The sequence below is a fragment of the Lynx canadensis genome, chromosome B4, assembly GCF_007474595.2.
Source record: "Lynx canadensis isolate LIC74 chromosome B4, mLynCan4.pri.v2, whole genome shotgun sequence".
NCBI lineage: Eukaryota > Metazoa > Chordata > Mammalia > Carnivora > Felidae > Lynx > Lynx canadensis.
This window is the reverse complement of record NC_044309.1, coordinates 111599275-111621782: the sequence shown is the minus strand read 5'-3', so window position 1 is coordinate 111621782 and position 22508 is coordinate 111599275.

The window sequence follows — 22508 nt, the reverse complement described above, 5'->3', positions numbered from 1 at the left end:
TTCTTTTGCTTTCACAGTACTTTGTTTGAATGTTTGAGCTTGGAACAGTTAGGGATTGGTTATCTTATCCACTTTAACCACTTCCATCATGAGCAGGGGGCCATACGACTTTAAATATATTGACTTATACTTCCTCTTTCTTGAAAAGTTTTCAATAGTAATAGATTGGGTTTGAATTTTAGCTCTGAGTAACCTTGAGCAAATTTCTTTTCTTCTCTGTCTTCTATTTCCTCATATGAAAAATTAAAAAAAAAACACTATTACCCACCTTTGGGGACTGTTGTAAGGATTAGTAAGATAATTATATAAAATACTTAACAAAATCTCTCACATTTAGCAAGCACTCAATAGATGGAGGTTATTGGTACCTCCCTCTAGGCTTCTATAGATGATCAATCAATCTCTTTTTTAATTGTGTCTTTAGATATGTCAAGTTAAACCTCAGTCCTATTGGTTAGAACCCATTGGGGTTTTTTCATTAATGTTCATTTATTTTTGAAAGAGACAGAAAGAGAGAGCAGGGGAAGGGCGGAGAGAAAGAGGGAGACACAGAATCCGAAGCAGGCTCCAGGCTCTGAGCTGTCAGCACAGAGCCCAATGTGAAGCTCAAACCCACAAACCAGGAGATCATGATCGGAGCAGGTCAGACACTTAACTGCTTAACCGACTGAACCATGCAGGGGCCCCAGGAAATCCATTGTTTATATCTCTAGTCTGATATAATACATGTAGATTTAATAGTTTAAATCTCAGAGGCTCTTGTTATGTACAGCCCAGATTTCCCAAGCCTCATCTACTTATTGTCAGCAAAAAGTTACATTAATAATAATAATAATTATAATAATTTACATTTCCTAGTTTCTGTCCCATCTACTAATGAAGGATCTCCAGCTCCCAAGAGAGCTCTTTTTACCCACCCATATTTCTGAGAGTCTCTAGGGTCAATTTCACATGGGCTGAGTCAGTATTTCATCAGTAGTGAAGGTTTTCCTTCTTCCCCTGTATCCTCTTCCCATGTCCCTTTATTTATGGGCTTGCCTTGCCCTTTTTCTGTCAATAACAAATGTAGTCCCAGCAGCAAGACTGAAGAGGAGACTCCATCATGTCCTCCTTTTCTCTCCCTCAAAAGTCCACATGCTTATTGACCCATGCCCATGAACCTCAATGAGGCAGAGAGTAGTAGGGTCCCTGACCTCACAACCCCTGCTTAGAATTCAGTCAGAACATCCCGCTGACTTATGTATATTATTCTTAAGTTTGGGGGTCCCTCAGCAATGTAGCGATGTATATCTACCAATAAATTCTTCTCAAAACAGTTGTCATTCTGTGTTCCATATTTCTGGTAATGGCCCTAAGCTCAAAAATGTGAGTAGTCTCATGTTCTCTCTTCTTTCTCACAATCAGATATAATTACTGCAGACTTTGCCTCTGTAATCTTTCATTTCTATCTTCTCTTTCTCAAATTTCATAGCTGATAACCAAGGTGAGTCACTAATTCTCTTGCCTAGATTGCTGAAAAGTACTCCGAATTTATCTTTTTGCCTCTCCCTTTATCTTCCACCTACATCTACCATTTTCTGATCTACAAAGTTTGAATACTGGACTAAATCTTGCAGATCTAAAAACGATTGAATCCATGAAAATCAAGTTGAACTGGCCAGACATTTGCCTACCAATGTACATCACTGTTCCCTTCCATTTTTGGTAGATCTGATGAACTAGGTCATTTTTTTTTTTCCAGTTCAGGTTGAAAACAAGTTGTTCGAAGCCAAGATACTCCTTTTTGAAAACCAGAAGTAAATGTCCTAGATTTCAAATGTAGAAGTTGCAGAACTGTACACCAAAGAGGCTGCTATAAGACTGCTTTTATCTTAAATAGAGAAAAGTTAAGTCTGAGAAACAGTTGGAACTGTTGATAGACTGTTATGGGTGGCTGCCCTACTATAGGAGCACAAGTAACATTTGTGTCATACTTCCCTAAACTGTAAGCCCCATGAGAACAGGGTCGTGTCTGCCTTGTATCCTTGTGCCTGGGCATAGGAGTTGATACAAAGTTGACACCAGATAATTATTTATTGAATAAATAAATGAATGAGTGTTTCCAAATCACAATTTGAGTATTCTATTACTTATAAATGGACGTTTTCTTGAAAGCAGGGGCAGTATCCTGCATATTTTTCTGTGCTCTCTAGGGATCTCTGTATAGTACTTGGTACAGATGAGACATTCAAAAGGATTGAAGTCCTTGATTTTTTTTTTTAATTTATAGATGCATTCATGTATATCACCAGAGGAAGTAATATTCTCAGCATGGCAATGCACAACAGAATCTGGAAATGGAAGAAGAAGAAGCCATAGAAGAAGTTGGAAAACCTTTAAGGTAGGGACTTCTCAATAAATTCCTTCACCACCTGCCTAGAAAATGGTAAAATATATGAGGTCACTCAGGGAGAAGGAAACAATCCTTCTACAAAGGAATTCCCATTAAAAGGGGAGATAGTAACAACTCCTTCCTTGTCTACAACATCTTCAAACTCTTTACCGTTCCATTATTAGACTTTGGAACAACAATAACCAAAAAAAGTAGCTCTTTCTTCTCTCAAAGAGAATTGGTGCTAAAAAGATATATGTTGCAAGAGTTGGAGTCAGATGACAAGGCACCCACTAGCTCCTTGGAAAGTTCATATATATTTCAGAGCTCAAATATCACATCTATCAAATGGACTGATGATACTAGCCCTATCTTTCAAACACCATTGTTCAGGCAATAAAATAAGATAACATATGTTAAAGTGTTTTTTAAAACGTGAAATGAGATGCATGTTAGGTATAATTATTGTTGCTATTGCTTTTGTTATTGTTTTATATCTTGAGAACCCTGGTTTAAATTATGTGGTTATCTGAATATCAATAATCACCTAAATATACATCCTTAAGGTGTGGCTTCTCAATATGGTTACAAATGATGCTATAATAATAAAATTCCCTACAGAAATGTTCAGTGTGGGACACATACACCCACATAATTCCAGGTGCAAGTTCAAAAGCACCTCAGGGGAGCAAAGGTAGCTAAAACTATGTTAATGAAGCGAGGAAAAAGCATAAAGAACATTGGTATCTCACAGAAGGAAAAAAAATAGAAATGAGTTATGCATCTAGGATACTGGGTAGCCGCAACTGTACTTAATAGAAAAAAAGTACAACCTTATACTCCCTGATTATCCTTTAAAAATTATGTGGCACTCTATTATTCTAAAAAAAAAAATCTTCCCATCTTCTACCTGGAGACTAATCTCTTGGTCCATCCACTTTCTTTCATCTGCCATTGTTGCTTCATCTCTTTTAGTGTTTTTCCTCTGTCCTTTTATGTTTGGTGATTTCACAATTTCACAAATGGTTCAAAGTTTTATTGTCTTCTGTTTCTTGCTTTAAAATTTTTTCTTTTTCATGCTGCTTATCTTTCTATCAATTTTTCCATTTTTCTCTTACTACCAGTCATTTTTAATTTCCACTGCTTTTGATCTTGCCTTTCCTTTTCTCCATGTCATTTGCATGACTGTTTGGTGTGTCGGCCTTATACTGATATTTCCTGTTGTTTCCCCCTCCTCTCTTTCCCAGTCCTACATGGCTGTCTTCCTTTTTTTAAAAAAAATATTTTTTAATCATGGGTGGGTAGCCTTAAAATGTTGCAGGAACAGTTTGTCACTAGGATATTTGGGGGGTGGGGGAGGAAGCCACAGCAAACATTTACTCTGATGAGTATGTTTCGGGGAGTATGTGGGGGCAGATGGTTGTCCCAGATCACTAGGTGGCAGTAATCCAGATATGATTCTAATCAGATGGTTGTGCCCCCCCGCCTTAATGTTTATGTCCTATAAATGGATTTTTATTCAAAAATTCATTTGGTCTTCCGCAGCATCTACTTCTGAAATCTAGGACATGTCACATCAGTCTCAAAAATAACATAACTTAAACTTAAGGGTTTATGACTGCTGATTGGGAGCTTGAACCAGGGAGGAAATGGTTTGGTTTATCTGCTTTTCTTGCATGAAAAACAAAATAATAAATTTGAAGGACTTTTTATTTGTATATGATAATGCATTAAATTCCAAATACCAGTCCAAATATCCAGTTTGTGAAATAGACTGTATTCATGAGCCTTTCATACAAACACGACTTTCAAGATCTCCAAATATTATTAGATAATTTGAATAATTCATAGTGTGTTCCATTGAATATGTAGTGACACTTGCTACTTTTTATCTATCCTATACCTTCTCCTCTGGGGCCCTGACCCTGTTCTACTATTTACTAGCTAGGAGACTTTGGACACATTATGAAGCCTCACTGTGCCTAAGTTTTCCCTGTTTGTAAAATGGGAATATTAATTATTTATAACTCATGGAGTTATTGTAACATTTAAATGAGATAATATTTGTAAAAAATCTAGAGCAGCATCTGGCATATTCTCATTTCTCACTGATATTTATCATTTGTTCAAGATTCCCTTAGGCCAACTATTTTTTTTAAGCATTAGATTGGGGGATGAAGAATAAATGGGAACTGTTCCCTTGTAATTTATAAATACAGATGCAGATAAGCAATCAGATAATTACAGTGCAGTATTGTAAGTGTGATGGGGGAGGAAGAACACAAATTTTACAGGATGAAATACAATCGACTGACTCAGTAGTAAGGTATGGGAAGGAGTAAAGGGAATCTTTCCAGAGAAAGTTACATCTCAGTTGAAACCCAAGGATGAAAAGGTGGGATTGAATGAATGGGGAGGATAGAAGGTTGGGAAGTGTTTCTGGAAAAAGAATAAGCATATGATCTTCCTGCAGGTATGACTAAGAAGGGAACACTGGCTTTATTCAAGAATTAGGCCATTATTTCATAATGCCCACAGGTATCTGTGAATAATTCATTCTGATTCTCTATAAAGCAGAAGCAAAGGAGTCATTTTAAGGGCCAAGAAGAAGCTATTCTAAGACTGACCTACTGAAGTGTGACTGTGAAATAATGAAACAGATTTTTAAATAAAATGTGGCATGAATCTTTTCTCAGATAATATGCTGATCTCCTACCTATAAAATGCTACTAAATATGAATAAGGAATGCATTTATGAATTATATTTTCTAAGAGTTGTGATGGGTTTATACTGAGTCATCAATTATTTTCTTTTTTGGGCCAATGGGGGCCAATGGTGCAAATTTGCAAATTAGTTTGATGTGGGATGGGAGAAGGGCGCAATCTGGTACAGTCACAAAATGAAGTCACTGAACACAAGGGCAGTAAAAACCTGGATTAAGTATTTTTGTCTGTCTGTTTGTTTTTAATAATCAACCAACCTTGGGTTTTATTCACTGGACTGAGATCACCAAAGATGGGAATTGGAGGGAATGATTTCCCCTTAACTTCTAGCCCCATAATGATGTAGTCTTGATTTTCCAATTGGACAAAACAAACTCCCTATGGTATACAACACCTAAGCTAGCCTTGCCCTTTTTTTTAAAGCAGACAGCAGAAATATGAAACACTGAGTTTAACCGACCAGAAAATAAGTCAGAAAATCACCTACAAATCCTTGCAGGAAACGTCTATTTCAGCAAGGCAGAGAATTGTGGACACTTTATGTGATGAAATATGTAAGTGAAGACCTGTGGGTCTGTGTATGGATGCAAAGTGATTAAATTGGGTACTTACTGTAATTGCTTTCTACCATTTAGTCAAGTAGTGATTAAAATGGCAGCCATGCAGTATGGGCAGCAAAAGGGTCAAGCGTATTCTCAGCTCTGAGTAAGTCCTTCCAATCTTTAACTCCTCTTTTTATGCTCCTCCTGCGACATCTCCCTTTCTTTAAGCTATCAGACTTGAAGGTGCCAGAATTCCTGCCCCCTTCTCTCTCTCTAACCATCAAGACCCAGTTTTAGAGATTAAGTATAGTCAGGGATTCTAAATAAGTCTTCCTGACCTAGAGCAATGAAGCCCTGCCTGCCAGTTGGTATATGGTTCCCATAAAGCACTTCACATCCTGAAGGTTAGCTATTGGCAATCACCTAAGAATTTTCCTTATAAAAAAGTCACCAACCAACTGTCCCACCCTTAAGGACAGCCTCATTTTTCAGTTACCTCTATTCAGTAATTACTCCCAAAATTCCCTTCCTCCTCCTCTTTGGATTATGAAAAAATCTTTCACCTCTTCCAAGTCATTTGTGCCACCTGGTTTTTCAGGAATTCCCTAGAATGGAGAGCAAGTAGCTTGTGATGCTTCATTTTTTTTTTTAGATTTCCCCATCATACATTATGAAGTCACAAGCCTCTGAATAGTTAGCACAGATGCCTTCTTTCATTTTATAAACCTGATTATAGTGTCTCTACTTCAAAAAGAAAATTGTCAACAGCAATAATTATTCCCTTTCAATTGTTTTTCTTTTTAACTTCCAACTGGTTGCAATACCACACGCTTTTAGTGTAATATCCCATCAAGCTCACATAGCATTAAATATTCAACAATGCCTGCCTGCAGCATACTGATACATATAACATGTGATCTCATTCATATTTCCACCCTTATCCATTCTACCATTACTACTTAATTCTATCTTACTATTTAAAATAAATTCATTCAACTATTTCTGATCTTCTTCCCACTTGGGCTACTGACTTTGAGGTGCATGGGTGTGGCTCCTTTTCCTACAAGGTTCCACTTACCTTATTTTTTTCCTTTTTCTCCAGACCTGTTTTTGATCTCCTGTCCCTATTTTCCTACTTTTCCTGGCTAACAGGGTAGCTGTATCTGTCAATGATCTTTCCTCTTTTGCATCCCCATGGTCCAGACCCTTACTTAGTATCTAACAACATGTTAGCATTGTCCCATCTACCACAGCTCCACAGGAAAGCCTTTGAAAAATTTGTCTCCTTTGTAAAGGAATCAAGGGAAGCTCCAAACCAGTACAGTACCTTAAAGGAAAAGTAAATATATATCAAGTAAAGACATCATCTTATGATGTAATTGAAATAATTTTTTTTTAATGTTTATTCATTTTTGAGAGACAGAGCATGAGTGGGGGAGGGGCAGGGAGAGAGGGAGACCTGGGAGAGGGGCAGAGAGAGAGAGGGAGACCCAGAATCTGAAGCAGGCTCCAGGCTCTGAGCTGTCAGCACAGAGACTGACATGGGGTTCGAGTCATGAGATCATGACCTGAGCCAAAGTTGCATGCTTAATTAACTTTTTAATCCAGGTGCCCCATAATTGAAACATTTCTAAAACATAACATACCGGAGTTGATTCAATGGTAATTCAAAGATAAATGGCTAAGGATAATGTACATTTGCTGTGTGTGTGTTTGTGTGTGTGTGTGTGTGTGTGTGTGTGTGTGTGTGTTGCTGTATATTAGGTACTAAAGGCTATACCTGATATGCTGGAGTAATCTTTCAACTGTTTGCAACTTAACTCCTTTCCCTGGGAAAATCAATGTCCCTTCTGGAACAGTCTGCTGCCCTGCAGAAGTTCCGCTCCAAAGGAGGCTTGAGCTTAGATACTCAATCTTTTTGTTCCCCTCTAGGTTTTCATAAATGGCACATTTTGTGTTCATGATTTTTACTTTGACCCCCACTCTTCATGCCATTTAAGAACATGGGGCTTTTGGGGCGCCTGGGTGGCGCAGTCGGTTAAGCGTCCGACTTCAGCCAGGTCACGATCTCGAGGTCCGTGAGTTCGAGCCCCGCGTCGGGCTCTGGGCTGATGGCTCAGAGCCTGGAGCCTGTTTCCGATTCTGTGTCTCCCTCTCTCTCTCTCTGCCCCTCCCCGTTCATGCTCTGTCTCTCTCTGTCCCAAAAATAAATAAACGTTGAAAAAAAATTTTTTTTAAAAAATAAAAATAAAAAATAAAAAAAAAGAACATGGGGCTTTTGGGGTGTCTGGGTGTCAATCAGTTAAGTATCCTACTCTTGATTTCAATTCAGGTCATGATCTCATGGTTTGTAAGATCCATCCCCGAGTCGGGCTCTGTGGTGACAGAGCAGAGCCTGCTTGGGATTCTCTCTCCCTCTCTCTCTGTCTCTACCCCTCCCCCACCTGTGTGAGCCTGTGTGTGCACAAGCTCGCGCTCTCTCGCTCGCTCTCTCTCTCTCTCTCTCAAAATAAATAAACATGAAAAACATTTAAAAAAAAAAAAGAACATAGGGCTTTGAGTATGACTCACTGAATAGCAAATATAGCATCTAGTGAACCGCAGTTTGTCCAAATTAGCACATCAGCTTGCTCTGTGACATCAATCTGAGATAGGACAAAGACAATGAAAATGGCCATTCAATCACCCTGGGCTCTGAAGGAGAGGTGTCATTGTACTTCTTGAGAATTACGCTACACTGCCTTAATATTTTCAGGATTATCAGGTAAATTATAACCTTCAATTTTTACCCCAGATCCTAAATGAACTGAGATAAAAATTATCTTTAATCCCAAACCACCAGAGTCCACTTCAAGTAGAAACTGTAGGACAGAAATACTTCATCAGGTGGTCTCTGGATTTCCTGGTAGAGAGGGGTACACAAGAAGAATACTCAAGCATCCAGTGCAGGGAGGGCTTCCAGGAAGTCAACAGTGTTGGAGAGAAACCTAAACTGGGCAGCTATTCTGGTATTGAATCCAAAGAGCCATTCCGGTCATCTTCTTTTTCCTGGCCCCCTCTTCATCCTCTCAATCAGCCCCAAGGATTCTAAAACCTGACCAAGCAGTTCCAGTCAGAGCTAGCTCACCCTTTGGCTATGGGAGGAGAAGCTAGCTTCTCTCAGCCCTTGTGCTATGGCATTTGCCTGGCAGCAGTGTTTCCAAGAATAGCTAATTTCTGTGGTTTTCTCAATCCCCACTCCCTAGGGAAACCAGGGAGTGTAAACTTTTTTGGTCCTAAGGTTCAAGCATCAGCAAAATGTTTGCCTTGAGTTTTAGCCAGCATCTTTTTTCACCCTGATGAATTCCCAAATCTCAATTTACACAAACTAAAATGCCCACCAGACAGATCAGTAAATTTCTGTTCTGTAACACTAATGGAAACAGAAATAATTAAAGGAGGCTAAGTGACCTTCAGAAAGAGTATTCAGTTGAGTGGCAGGTAGGGCAAGTTAAAACTTAATCCCAATGCCTCAGTCTCGGATTAAAGTACTATTTTGAGTCAAAATTGATGTTAATTGCTAGCGAAGGGAGCTTTTTCAATACATTTCTTTGACTGACCTACAGAGAAATTGAAGTAGGAAAGCAGAGTATCTCTGAAAATTCATTTGTAATGGAAAATGAAAAGCAGGGCAGAGCACCAAGCAAAAAATTCATAGTGTCATTCAACCCCCAACACATAAATAATCTTTTTGAAAGACTTGTTTTTGCCACTTAAGTCAAAATTAGAATTACAAATGGGACATTTATGGATGTCTCTATAAACTTTGAGTGCAAATAAACCATGTATCTTTAGTTCCTAATTAACCAACCTAAGTTTTCACCTGTCATATTGGCAGGAAGCTCACTAGAGAGCCTAGCATAGTATAACAGGAAAGAGCACAGACTCTGAAGCCAAATTGGTCTGGGGAAGCATAGAAAAATTAGGTAATTTTTCCAAGATCACACAATGACAGTTGAAATGGGATGGTCTCATTTCCATATTCAAGTAGTCAGAGCAGGGGTCTGATTGAGTTACTTCTCTTCACCTTTCTTTGCCACACAGTTAGGCTATGAACAAGTAGGCCTATAAACTGGGAAGATAAGGTTATTGACAAGTGGTCCTGTCAGTTTGACAGATTAAAGAGAAACCAGCATAGATCCAGGTCCCTATACAGGCCACCATAGATACCCTGGGAGAATGACTCTCCTCCCTCCAGGGCTGCCCCTTTGATAGAAATCGTCTATTTCATTTCCTATGGCTGCTGTAACAGATTACTACAAACTTGGTAGCTTAAAACAACTGAACCTTATTCTCTCACAGTTCTGGAGGCTAGAAGTCTAAAACCAGAGTGTCTGTTAGCAAAACCGTACTCCTTCTGTAGTTCGAAAGGAGCTTTTTCCAGCTGGTGAGCACTTTCATTTGTGCAGCTTTACTCCAATATCTGCTTCTGTGGTCACATCACTTGTTCCTCTTTAGTGAGTGAGTGTGTGTGTGTGTGTGTGTGTGTGTGCGCGCGCGTGCGTGCGTGTATGTGGATATGAAATCTCTGGCTGGCTCCCTCTTAGAAGGATGCATGTGATAGTATTTATGGCCAATATGGATGCTGCAGGATTATCTCCCTATCTCAAGATTCCCTCAAAATGTAGAAGGCAAATATCAATATTTACTTTCCCAACAATAGACCTACCTACATGTCCTCCTAATTGTACATATAATATCTATATCCCAGGGAAAATCCACATCCTTAGGAAAACGAGAAGATCTTCTAATGCCTCAAAAATTATTAACCCATTTGAGGACACTCAAGGTGTCTCTCCAGCCTTTTTGTCACTAAAGCAAAGCAAGTTAAAAATAAATAAAATAAAATAAGATAAAATAGAATAAAATAAAATAAAATAAAATAAAATAAAATAAAATAAAATAAAATAAAATAAAATAAAATAAAAAACTTTGTGCTCACAATGTCAAAACAAATAAGTAAGTTCCAGTCTGTGCTGTGAGGTGTTGTGAAAACCAGAGAAAGAACTAACAAAGAACTAACTTTCACTCTAACGTATTTTAAGATAATTTTCCTCTTGCTTCCCACTGCAATCTACAGAAGTTTAGTCCCCTAGATCTTCATGGTTAGTATTGTTTCTTCAAGGCTTGTCCATTTGGTTTATACTATGGTTGGCATGCACTGTGGTTAGAGATGTAGACTCAGGCCCCAGAAGAGGCTGGGGTTCAAAGTCCTGCTCAGCCTTTTCCTAGCCATGTAGTCATGGACAAGTCTCTTCTCTCTACTTATTTCTGATCTGTAAAATAAAAGTATCTGCTCACTGACTCTTATGAAAATTCAGTGAATTAAGTGCTTAGAATCTTGCCTGTCTCATATTGAGCACACATTAGACATTCACTATCACTGTCCTCTTGCTCTTCCTTGATCTTTCTATGTAGATAACTCTCATTCATTCATCTCCCCGAGTCACTGAAGGCTTTGACACATGCTTCCCAGGCTGCCTTTCTACTTCAAGGACAGGAGCCATGACAGAAACTCTGGCACCCTCAGTGATGACTCATTTCCAAGCTCTTAATCTCCAGCGTTGAATTTACCTTGAAACTAATAAGGCTGAAGCTTCAGTGTTCCCCTTTATTTGCATATGCCCTGTCCAAAGCCCTGGAAGTTATTTTGCCATTTGTATCTGTAATTTGTATTCTTTTTTAAATAGGATCTTCCCCTATTAGGGTAAGCTTCAGGCCCTTCGAGCCCATCTCTACTCCTTTCCAGTGATTTTTCTGTACCTCAACCACATTCTCCAGTGGCTACTCTGGAAATAGGAAGCAGCCTAGCATACCCCTGCATTGAAATCACTTTATCCTGACCACAGCACCCCAGTTCTTCTAGTTTTCTCTCCAGAGTTCCAGAAAAATCCATTTTTGATCCCCTAATCATTTTGATCTTCATAAATTAACTTTTCTTAGAAATTACAGAAATTATGTGGTTCTGTATTTTTTAACCCACAGATAATTTGAAAACTCAGTTATTATCATATGTGCCCTAAAATATTTTGATCATGGAAAAAAAGAATATGCTCAAAAAATAGAGAAAGCTTGCACTGGAGTTACTAGTTAAGTCAAGGTACAAAGCAAGTAGTTGTTCTGAACTGTAGATCCTCAATTTCCAATGTTTCCATTTATACATCAGGACTTTTCCTTGCTACATTGATATTTTCACAGTGAAATGATGTTCAAAGAAACACAGAAACATACCCAATGCCACCACTTTGCCTCAGAAATTTGTAAAGGTAGCATGTGTTTCTATCTATGTTCTTGCCTTAGGCCCAAACTTAATATTTCAGTATCCTAACCCTCAAAAATCTAAATTCAAATGTTAATACGGCAAATCAAGGTTGACCAATATATAACGAAATGTCAAAGACTTACCTGGGTTACTTTGATTGTTGTAGAATAATATAATAACGAGGAGGCAGTACACTGTTAATATATCAGCATTCACACTGCTAGATTTTAATTCCTGACCTGCCAATCACCTGCTTAGAATTAATTAAACTTTACTTACTTCAGTTTCTTCGTTTGTAAAGTAAGGCTATTACAATATCTATACAATGAGGATGTTTTGAGGATTAAATAAGTTAAGTTGTGGAATAGTGCCTGACTAATAGGAACAGTCCATACATGTTAGCTATTTTTACTATTATAGTTGTTTCAAATAAGCAGGCCATTTGTTGGAGTATAGAAATATTTCTCTTTTTTGGAAATATTTCTAATTATACTGAAATTTTGTGTAGATTGGTATTATGGTCACATTTTTATCTCAGATGTTACCTTCAATAGAGACTAAGATTTTCTCCTGAAATTAAAAAAAAAAAAAATGTATGGGGTAGGGGGAATCTTATGACCTTGTTGTCCAAACTTTAGTGATAATAACTAAAGGAATAGAAATCCTGAGGAATTGTCAGAGATAGAAACCAGAAACTCCAAAGACCAAGCGTACATCCGAGACTGTGTATCTTGTCCCAAAAGGGTATTTTTCAGAAGGAGTATTCCCTCATCACATATTTATAGAGGATGTTTATACAGTAATAATAATTAGGATAAAAATATTAATAAAATGTATATCCTTGTGAGTTTATAATCTAGTTAGAGATAAAGATAACTAAACACATTTTTTATAACACTGTGAAAAGTGTGATGATTGAATGTATAGGATTTTAGAACATTGAAGCTTAAAGCTTCTCTTAATTAGAACAAATAAGCCATGTTACGACAGTTTGGCCACTTGTTTTCATGATTGTCTTCACCTTTGACTCTTTGTTTACTAATGAATTTACTTTCTGCCATCACTATCTGAGGCCACACAAGTGTGTTCTGTTCTATTCTATTCCCTTGATGAAGTTTTAGTGTCAAAAAAGGTTAATATACCGGTTAATTTGCTCCTTTAAAGAAATTAAATACAGAATGATTCAATATTATTCAGTATAGGTACATAACTCAGAGTCCCCATAGACAGTACATAATTAAGCCCACTTGTCCTCCTTACCAAATCAGTGCCCAGGAAAAGCAGAAATCCCAGCAGAGGATTGGTGTAAATTTAGATCAGGTATACAGCAAATTTTGCAGCCAATATGGGGCTTGCCTTTCGATCAATCAAAGCAGAGTGCCATGCGTTTTGACACCAAAAGGAGAAAGCTAGAGAACTACAGTTAGGCATTTGAAAGCTGCTGATAAAGTGGAAGTGTCTCATCTGAGTCATTTCACTGTGGTGTGCTGAGCAATTGAAGATGTTTCCCAAGGTGCTAGAGGGTACAGAAGTCATTCTCCCACCCACTAGGTGTGAACACAAGGCCTGTATAGCTGATGCATCACTGGGAGTGGCTGGGTTATGATACAGCATAAGCAAAGTCCCAGCAATGCAACTGCTTGGGGTGGACCAAATTCAATCCCACTTAGGGATCACAGTATGCAGTAGTGGCTCTCTCTCTACTTTCCAAGGGCAGAAATCAAAGAGACTGGTAGAATGCAGGGTTGTGGGTGGGGGTGTGGAGGAGGGAACTTCCTCTCCTTTATATTCAAGGGGGGGGGGTCTAGAAGAGAAATGTATGTGAAATGAATTATACATCTCAACCTCCTTCACTCTTATCTGGAGTGAATAGACTGCTTTGTCATACAGCTGCCTAAGGCTAATCCTCCACACTCCCACAGGCTTCCCAGTCTGCTGCCTGAGTACCTTTGAAGCCAGGATTTAAAACCCTAAAAATAGAAGCAGGATTACTGGTTGCAGACTGCTGAAGAAGAAGCGGGAACAATGTACAGTGGTATGAGGAGGGATGAATGAGGAAGGGGAATGCCTATTTTTAAGAGAAGTAGTAAACCCCAATCTAGCACATATTTCAATAAATCTGACTTATCTTTTCCTGACTGTCAGAGTTTTTGTGGATTTTCGCAATTAACAATTACATCCAATTTGAGTCTATAAAATGTCCTATTCTCTTCTACCAATTGAAATTCATCTTTCCTATAATCTCTGCATCACTTCTAGGGCTAGATTAAGATACCATCCACTAATTCTGCTGGCTCATCTTGCCTGGGTTTTCTGGTTGATAGCTCTGCTGTGTCCCCGCTTCTCGGATTGCCCCATAGGTAGGGGTAATCATTGCCCTGGAGACAAAAATCTGGCAAGGTGCCACCTGCTGGTCAAATAGGCAAGTGTTATATACACTTTTATAAATCCAGTCCTTCTTGGTTAACACAGAGTAAAGACTAATAAACATAATTTAATAAGTATTTATGACGTAAATTTGCAACCAATAGTGAATGAGACTCTGTGGGTAATTGATATCTCAGGGCTATTTACAAATATTTATTCCCACACTTCTGTCAGTTATTGTCAGAATAGTACTGCCTCATTCCGATAAACTCAAGAGTGGCCATGTGATTTTCTTTGGCCAGTGAACGGATGTTTTGAATGTCATTTCCAAGCAGAAGCTTTAAGAGACACTGTGCACGTCAACACATGTTCTTTTGCCGCTCCCACAGTAAATGGCAATGTTCCAGAGGAGAGGCTGAATCACTAATGACAACAATAACGTGGGAACAGTGACCACAGTGAAGTCTCAGTGGAGAGCAGTAAACCTTTAAGTGAGTGATATTTGAGGGTTGTTTGTCACTGCAGCGTAACCTAGCCTGTCCCAACTAAAACATACCATAAAATATTCCCGGGTTCACTAAGTTGAAGATCATGGTCTTCCAATTTTAGATACATCTTTTAAAAAGCCTCCTTTTCATTGAATGTCTTCAAAGTAATTTTATACATCTCAAAAGCAGTCAAGGGAAATGAAAGTTAAGTCTAAACCTAATGAAATCCTGGCAGCGTGAGAAGAGAACTCAAATCCCCAGCTGTCCTCTAGCTTCTGTTGTATGAATATTTTCATAGGAAAAAAGGTTTTGCAGACAAAAGTAAGTACATTCTTCACTTCATTTCTTCACTAGGGCAAAAGTATATTCATGACCCTCCAAATGCTGGAAAATAGTTTATTTTTAGTTAACCAGTAGTAACCTAAAGAATAATATTTGTTTCTGAAAACAGAAAAGGTAAATACCCAGAGATTTCCAGCTCCACCTTAATGAGACCCTGCCACAAACAACTCAGGGCTCCAAAGCATTCCAATATCACAGGATCTTATTAACATATAACAACTTTTCTTTTAATCCCAGTGAGATTATTACTGTAATCATTTCCCTTGTCATTAATTGAAATATTTTTATCCTGTGGCAGTTTTTCTCTTGGGCCTGTTTTACTTTAAAATTTGTAACATTGTAATTTCCTTCTCAAAGTTTTAATAAAGTAAAACAAAACATCATCTGTTGATTTGCTAGGTATGCATTAGAACTTGAGATTGATAGGGGCGCCTGGGTGGTGCAGTCGGTTAAGCGTCCGACTTCAGCCAGGTCACGGTCTCACGGTCCGGGAGTTCGAGCCCCGCGTCAGGCTCTGGGCTGATGGCTCAGAGCCTGGAGCCTGTTTCCGATTCTGTGTCTCCCTCTCTCTCTGCCCCTCCCCCGTTCATGCTCTGTCTCTCTCTGTCTTAAAAATAAATAAACGTTGGAAAAAAAAAATTAAAAAAAAAAAAAAGAACTTGAGATTGATAAATGGCAAATGTCTCTTTTTCTCCAGAAACAGAAGATTAATTTCAAAAGCCTTTTTGAAGTCATATGACTTAACTCCACAGCATTTGGACTTCATTTACTTTAGTGAGTTGAGAATAACAACACTTTAACTAATCAAGGTCTCCCTAGAGATAGAGCCAAGAGTGGTTAAGTATTACCTTCAGCATAGCATTACTTTCTACCTGTTGCTTAGGATAGAGATTCTCTTAGAAATGCACAGAGAAGGTTAAGGACTGGAGACTCCTTAATGACACTGACTAGAGCAAGCTATTTGGTAATAATAGAAATAAAATTGAGGTATGTGTTACTCTGTATATCTCCTGCATACCAGTTACCTAGGATCTGTGGAGCATATTAATCAAACATTTTCACAATAATGAGGACTTCTCCATTTGTGGGCCCAAAGACAACTAGAAAGATCTTCCATTCTTTTTTTTTTTTTCATTTCCTTCCAGTTAAGATTGCTACCAAAAGAAAAAAAAAAGCAACCACAATTCTTAACATTTTACTTTGTTTCACATTTTCCAAATATTTAACACATCTCCTATGTGATAGGCATTGTACTAGCCCTCAAGAACCTAATGGTGAGCAGAATCAATATTGGCCCTGTCCTGGGAGAACATACATGTAGTGAAAAGGACAGATATCAAATCAGCAATGATATAAAGGATGGTAATAGAGGGTATTCCAGAGTGACAAGAACGTGAAGCATAAGTACCTGCTTTAGTCCAAGCATGTGAGTAGAGGGAAATGCAAGAAGACTTCTAATATGTCACCACCAGAAAGGAAATTAGTCATGCATATACATGCAAGCATATCTCAGGGTGTTGGAAGCTGGAGAAAGTACCTCTAGGCACCAGGTTCTGACCAGAATCTTAAGAAAACTAACGTGAGCTTACACTGTGCATAAATGGAAAGTCTAGTCACATTTTAGCTCCACAGCTCTAAAAGCATAGGAAACAAATCCAAGGAATGGAGAAAAGGAAGCAGATAACCATCAGGTCAGAAAGGAAAGGATCAGAAAGAACTGTGAAAGCAACCCAACAATACACTAGGCTAGGAGTCAGGTGAGCTGGGCACTGGGTATCATGACTGTAAGCTTTAGTGCTGCAATGTGCCAGTCCCTGCGATTAGCTCTCTGGATGAATTACATCATTCACCTATCACTATAAAGCCATATGGTAGATATCATATTGCCCCATCTTAAATATAAGTAAAATGAGGCTTCCATATGATAAGTAATTTAGCTCTTTCTGCCTTCCAGTCCTGATCTCTGAGCCACTAGGCTACTGCCCATTAGAATTACATTCATGTACAAAGATTTTTTTTTTTTTAATCTCAGTGTCCAGGCCTACCACAGATCAATTAAATCAAAATCTCTGAGGCAGAACTCAAACATGAGCTTTTTTAAAGCTTTCTAAATAACTCTAATGTAGCCAAAATTGAGAATTACTATGGTTCTGCTACTAAGCCACTAGATGACTTTAAAATATACATATAATTCTTCCACTCAGGACCTTCTCAATAAAGCAAAGAACTAAGACTAGGTTATTCCTGAGGCCTCTTCCAAGTTGAATATTTTTCACTTCCAGACAAAGAAATTTCTTTTTTTTTTAATTTATTTTATTTTTTTTTAATGTTTATTATTTTGAGAAAGAGAGAGAGAGAGCTAGTGGGGGAGGGGCAGAGAAAAAGGGAGACACAGAATCTAAAGCAGGCTCTAGGCTCCCAGCTGTCAGTCCAGAGCCCAACATGGGGCTTGAACTAACAGACCATGAGATCATGATCTGAGCCAAAGTCAGACGCTTAATGGACTAAGCCACCCAGGTGCCCCTAGACAAAGAAATTTCTGTTAAAATGAATGCTTCCAAAAGATTTGAAAATGGGTAAGTGAATGTATGCCCAAAGTAGGTCATTAATTACATAGATCTCATCTTGTCAATTGTTAGAATCTTGATTTATATTTATGGATTATCAAAATCCAAAATCTTCCAATATTATACCAAAGTTCACTATTGGAATCTAGTAAATGAATGAGTTAATCATTCCAGCACTATTCGTGTGATGAATTAGAGAAGACAGGAAGAACTGAAAGTCAATTACAGTTAGTGATCTTAGATAATGCATAAGCCATCGCAGTAAAAATTATGTAAAATTATAATGCTTGTTATTTTTAGAATTAGTATGTAGCCTATATACTTTTTCTTTCCAGAAGATCCTTCTAACATAGAGATTCACAGAGCTGCTAAATTGATGCAGCTATGAAATAGAGTTGGGTGTTGAGGGAGAGAGAAATAGAAGCTGGGACTGAGTAATAAGAAAGGGTCTGCTGAGATGAACAGAACATTTTTCATATTCAGTGCAGCAGTCCAAAGGAAGAAGAGAATAGAAAAAGAGAGCAGATAAGCTGAAGATAAGTGAGACAAAAATCCACATGGATTTATAATTTGAAAAACAATAAATTAATGCCTGTAGGGGAAAGGACTGAGCCGAGGGGAAAGAGAAATGAAAAATACAAATTCTGGTTTTAAGAACTGAAGAAGAAACCAGACAACCTGAAAGAAGCATAGCATTTATGAAGTTTTTATATGTTCAGATTTCCTTCAAGCTTGAGAGCCATGCCATGGTGCTATATTCAATTGCATAATGATGGGACAGAACCGTTCGTTAAAAAATTCAGGCTCCTTTAGTCCCAATAAAACAATAATTGGGCTTTTAGGCATAATCAAATACAGTCTCACTAGTTAAAAAATAGTCACAACTGTCCATGGGGCCTATTCACACAAAATGAATCTGAAGGCGACCTGGACTTTGGAATGCTTGTACCGTAGTCCTGGGCATTGATGTTAAATCACTAATAAACGGCATCTGGTGTTTTGAATGTTTCCTGTGAATGTTGCTTTCTCAGCCAGGAATTAAATATCGAAGACATTAAGGAGCCAACCATGCTCTTCCTCACTTCAGCCCAAGGTTGTAAGCACGATGACCCTTGCCTCCTAAACAACACTATACATGCACAAAACGGGGGAGTCGGGCACAAAGCTTACCTTACCTCACTTCATAGCAACTTTATAACTCGCTACAGTGAGATTTGTCTACAGACATTTTTACCAACCCTTCAGGGAACAAACAATTAGAAGAGCTGTGGGGAAAATATGCATATATGCAAACATGTGTCATTAAGTGAAAGGGGAGGAAAAAACAAAGGAAGATGGAGAGAGGAGAAGAGGAAAAAGAAGGGAGAAATAGAAAGGACATTGAAATAAAAGGAAGGTTTTAGTAAGGGGTGATGAGATGCAAAGAGCCCTGAACTAATTTGGTAAGAATCTAGTTCAATACAGCAAATAATATTTGTTGTAGTACTTAACAAATTAAATATTTGTTGAGTACTATCCAAGGATCGAGCACTGCTTAAAGACCTAGAAATAACAGTGTATGAGATCTCGTCCATTCCTTAATGAGCTCACAGCTTCTTGAGGTAGGCAGACATGCGCATACACGCACATTCAAATACTCAAATGACGAACTATTTTTTTGAGTAAGGCCTGTGTTCCAGGCATCGTCCTAGCGCTTAGCATGCAAAAATCAATGTAATGTCATAAGTGCTATGCCAGCAATAAAAATTAAATACTTTGGGAACACAGAGAAGAGTGATAACTTCCACCATGAGGTCATTGAAGACTTCAGAAAGTGTCAACATCAGAGGCCTGAGGGACAGTGCTGTGTCTTACACTTACCAGCTGTGTGACTTTAGACAAGTTTCAAAATCATCGTCACCCACTTAAATATTGTTAGAAGACACAGATTTTTTTATTCTATGACTATTCTAATGATAGTGTCTGCACAGCCAAATTCACAGATTAAAACCACTGGAAGAACAGTCCTTCTCATTCCACTACCCACAGGGTGACTCAAACAGGTGTTCCAGATTTAATACAGTCTGCAATTAAGACAGTCCAGGCTGATCACGTTTCTAAATAACCAGGGTTGAAGACCAAAGGAATGGGTAAAAGAAATTGAATACCTGCTCTCTACTCATCAGCTACAGTGATGACAGGCCAAGGGGCATATTATGATGGGCACTCTCATAGCCATCCACTCCACATTGGTTATGGTACATTAAAATGAGTGAATTTGAAATTTATCATTTTGTGCAGATATGGAGTACTGAACCAGCTTAATATTACCTAATCTTCTCCCGTCAACAAACAAGAAAACCAAGGGAAAGAGAAGTTGACTGATAGTCCCAAGTTATAGAACTAGTTAATAAAGCATCGAATATAAGTGGTTATTTGGTTCAGGCAGAAGAATGATCAGGTTTTGAGAGAGGTGGAAAAATGAGGTTTTATAGATCTGTCTATGTTTCTATTCCAAGGAAAGTGATGTGATGATATGGGAGTAGGGGTGAGTGGGAGAGGGTTTCTGAGGAAAAAAGTAGGAAATGATGGGAAAACTAATTAGACACACACACACACACACACACAAAATTCATTTTTAACATTGATAATCCACATGTTCACTGACTATTTTAAAGGAAATAGTTCAAGAGAAATAACTCTCATACCATAGAATTGAACAGTTTGCTTGTCTAAATAGGAAAGCAACTCAATTTCTTCTGTATGCCTGACGTGTTATCACTTCATGACTAAATAACTGATAAATAGCCACAGACAGGTAAACCTCAAGGGGCCTCCAAGATACAGCTTGGATGTTTGTGTTAATAAGTCTAGTCTCAAAGTAGAACTGGCAATCTCAAAAGGAAATTGTTCTGAGCAATTCACATCTCCACTCATTGCAGCAGGCATCTCTCCACAAGTGTTTTACTAATCCTAACTACCACCTTATAATGCAAAATGGGATTTGGGTATGTCAATCTGTATTTGTTGAATATTTAAAAGAATGGCTAAATATGGCTCAGAATGCTGTATTTTATCTACAGCAGTTCAGTCTCATCATTGCCTCTAATAAAATCAGCTCTTTAAGAAAACTAATGCTAGAAAATTCTGTATCAGTGTCCCTTCCCCCTTGTTTTGCTCCATATTAGCAACTCCTCACCAGGATATCTTAGCTTATTCTATATGTGGTGGCAAAACAGAAGCAAAGGGAAATTGACGAATCTGTGATTCGCATTAGGATTCAACATAACAGTTACAGTAATTCACCTATTGGTTGATAATGTTGTTTATTTCTGTCATCATGTAATATTCAAATGTGGGGTGTGTGTATGACTGTGTGTGTTTGCCTCTCTGTTGGGAACTGAAGGTGAATGGAAGAAAACAGACAGGTGGTAATGGTAGAAGTTCAAAGTAGTATCTTGAGAGGTATTTCTCAAGCCATAAAAGTGATAAAACCTGGACACCTCTTGCCCATTTATAAATGGGTTGAATGAAGTCCAGAACCCACAGTGACTTTTCCAGCACAAAATGGACAAATGGACTGTGAGAGCTATAGCTTATTACCTCCCAGGTATTAACCTCTTCTATACCTAATGCTTCATCAATTTGTACTTACCCAGTTGCTTTGGAAAATGTTCTCGATTTACTTTTGCAAGTGTTTTATGATCCCAATTAGATAATAAATTCCTCCAAGTCACTGTCTGTATGTGTTCTGTTCTTGCTGCTCCTTCTACACTTCTTATTACAATACACTGTGCCCCTTGCCCCTACCAACACCACTGATAGAACACTACTGATATGGACAAACTCAATATTCATGACTTGAATACAAGTTGTAGCATCTTTTCTGGACTTCCATATATATAAGGTTTAATCTTCCTAAGCTTTTGTGACCACAACCTGCTTGCTGTTTTTATATTCACATTTTCTTGACTTCATGTCGCATAGTCTCAGAGCTTTTTATCCAAATCTCAACAATAACTGGGAGGTTTGTTGTTTTTGTTTTAGAGAGAGAGCATGAGTGGGGGAGATGGTCAGAGAGAAGAGAGAGAGAGAGAGAGAGAGAGAGAGAGAGAGAGAGAGAGAGAATCTTAAGCAGGCTCCATGCTCAGCGTGGAGCCCATTGCAGGGCTCAATCCCATGACCCTGGGATCATGACCTGAGCCAAAATCAAGAGCCAGACACTCAACTGACTGAGCCACTCAAGAGCCCCAACAAGTAACTATTCTCACTGGCTCCTAGCTCATGAGAATCTGCTTTTCTAAAAGAAAATTCTTCACCTTTTATTTCCAATGAAATTCTTTTATAAATTTCTTCTCCTTTTTTCCCCATCCTTAGAGAATTTTCATTATTGAGAATACAGTGGAAAAGCATTAGACTGGGAGTGAGAAGGTGGTGATTAAGTGTAGCAATCTCAGTGAGCATGCGCCATATTCACGGACAGATGGATGACTCAGTAACTGAGTGAAAGAATGTCACAATTTATCAATATACTTTTGCCAGTCTTTTGAAACTTTGGTTCTCACATCTGTATAAGATGTTATAATCTATAATCTTAAAATTAAGAGAAATAATCCAGAAAAGAAACACAAAAACATTATCCGAAAGAAATCTGTACTCCCATGTTTACTGCAGCATTATTCATAAAATACCTAAGTGTCCATGGACAGACAAATGTAAGACAATGTAGAATGTAAGGTCATTCGACCTTAAAAAAGAAAGGAAATCCTACCATTTACAACAATATGAATGAACCTGGAGGGCATTATGCGAAGTGAAATAAGCCAG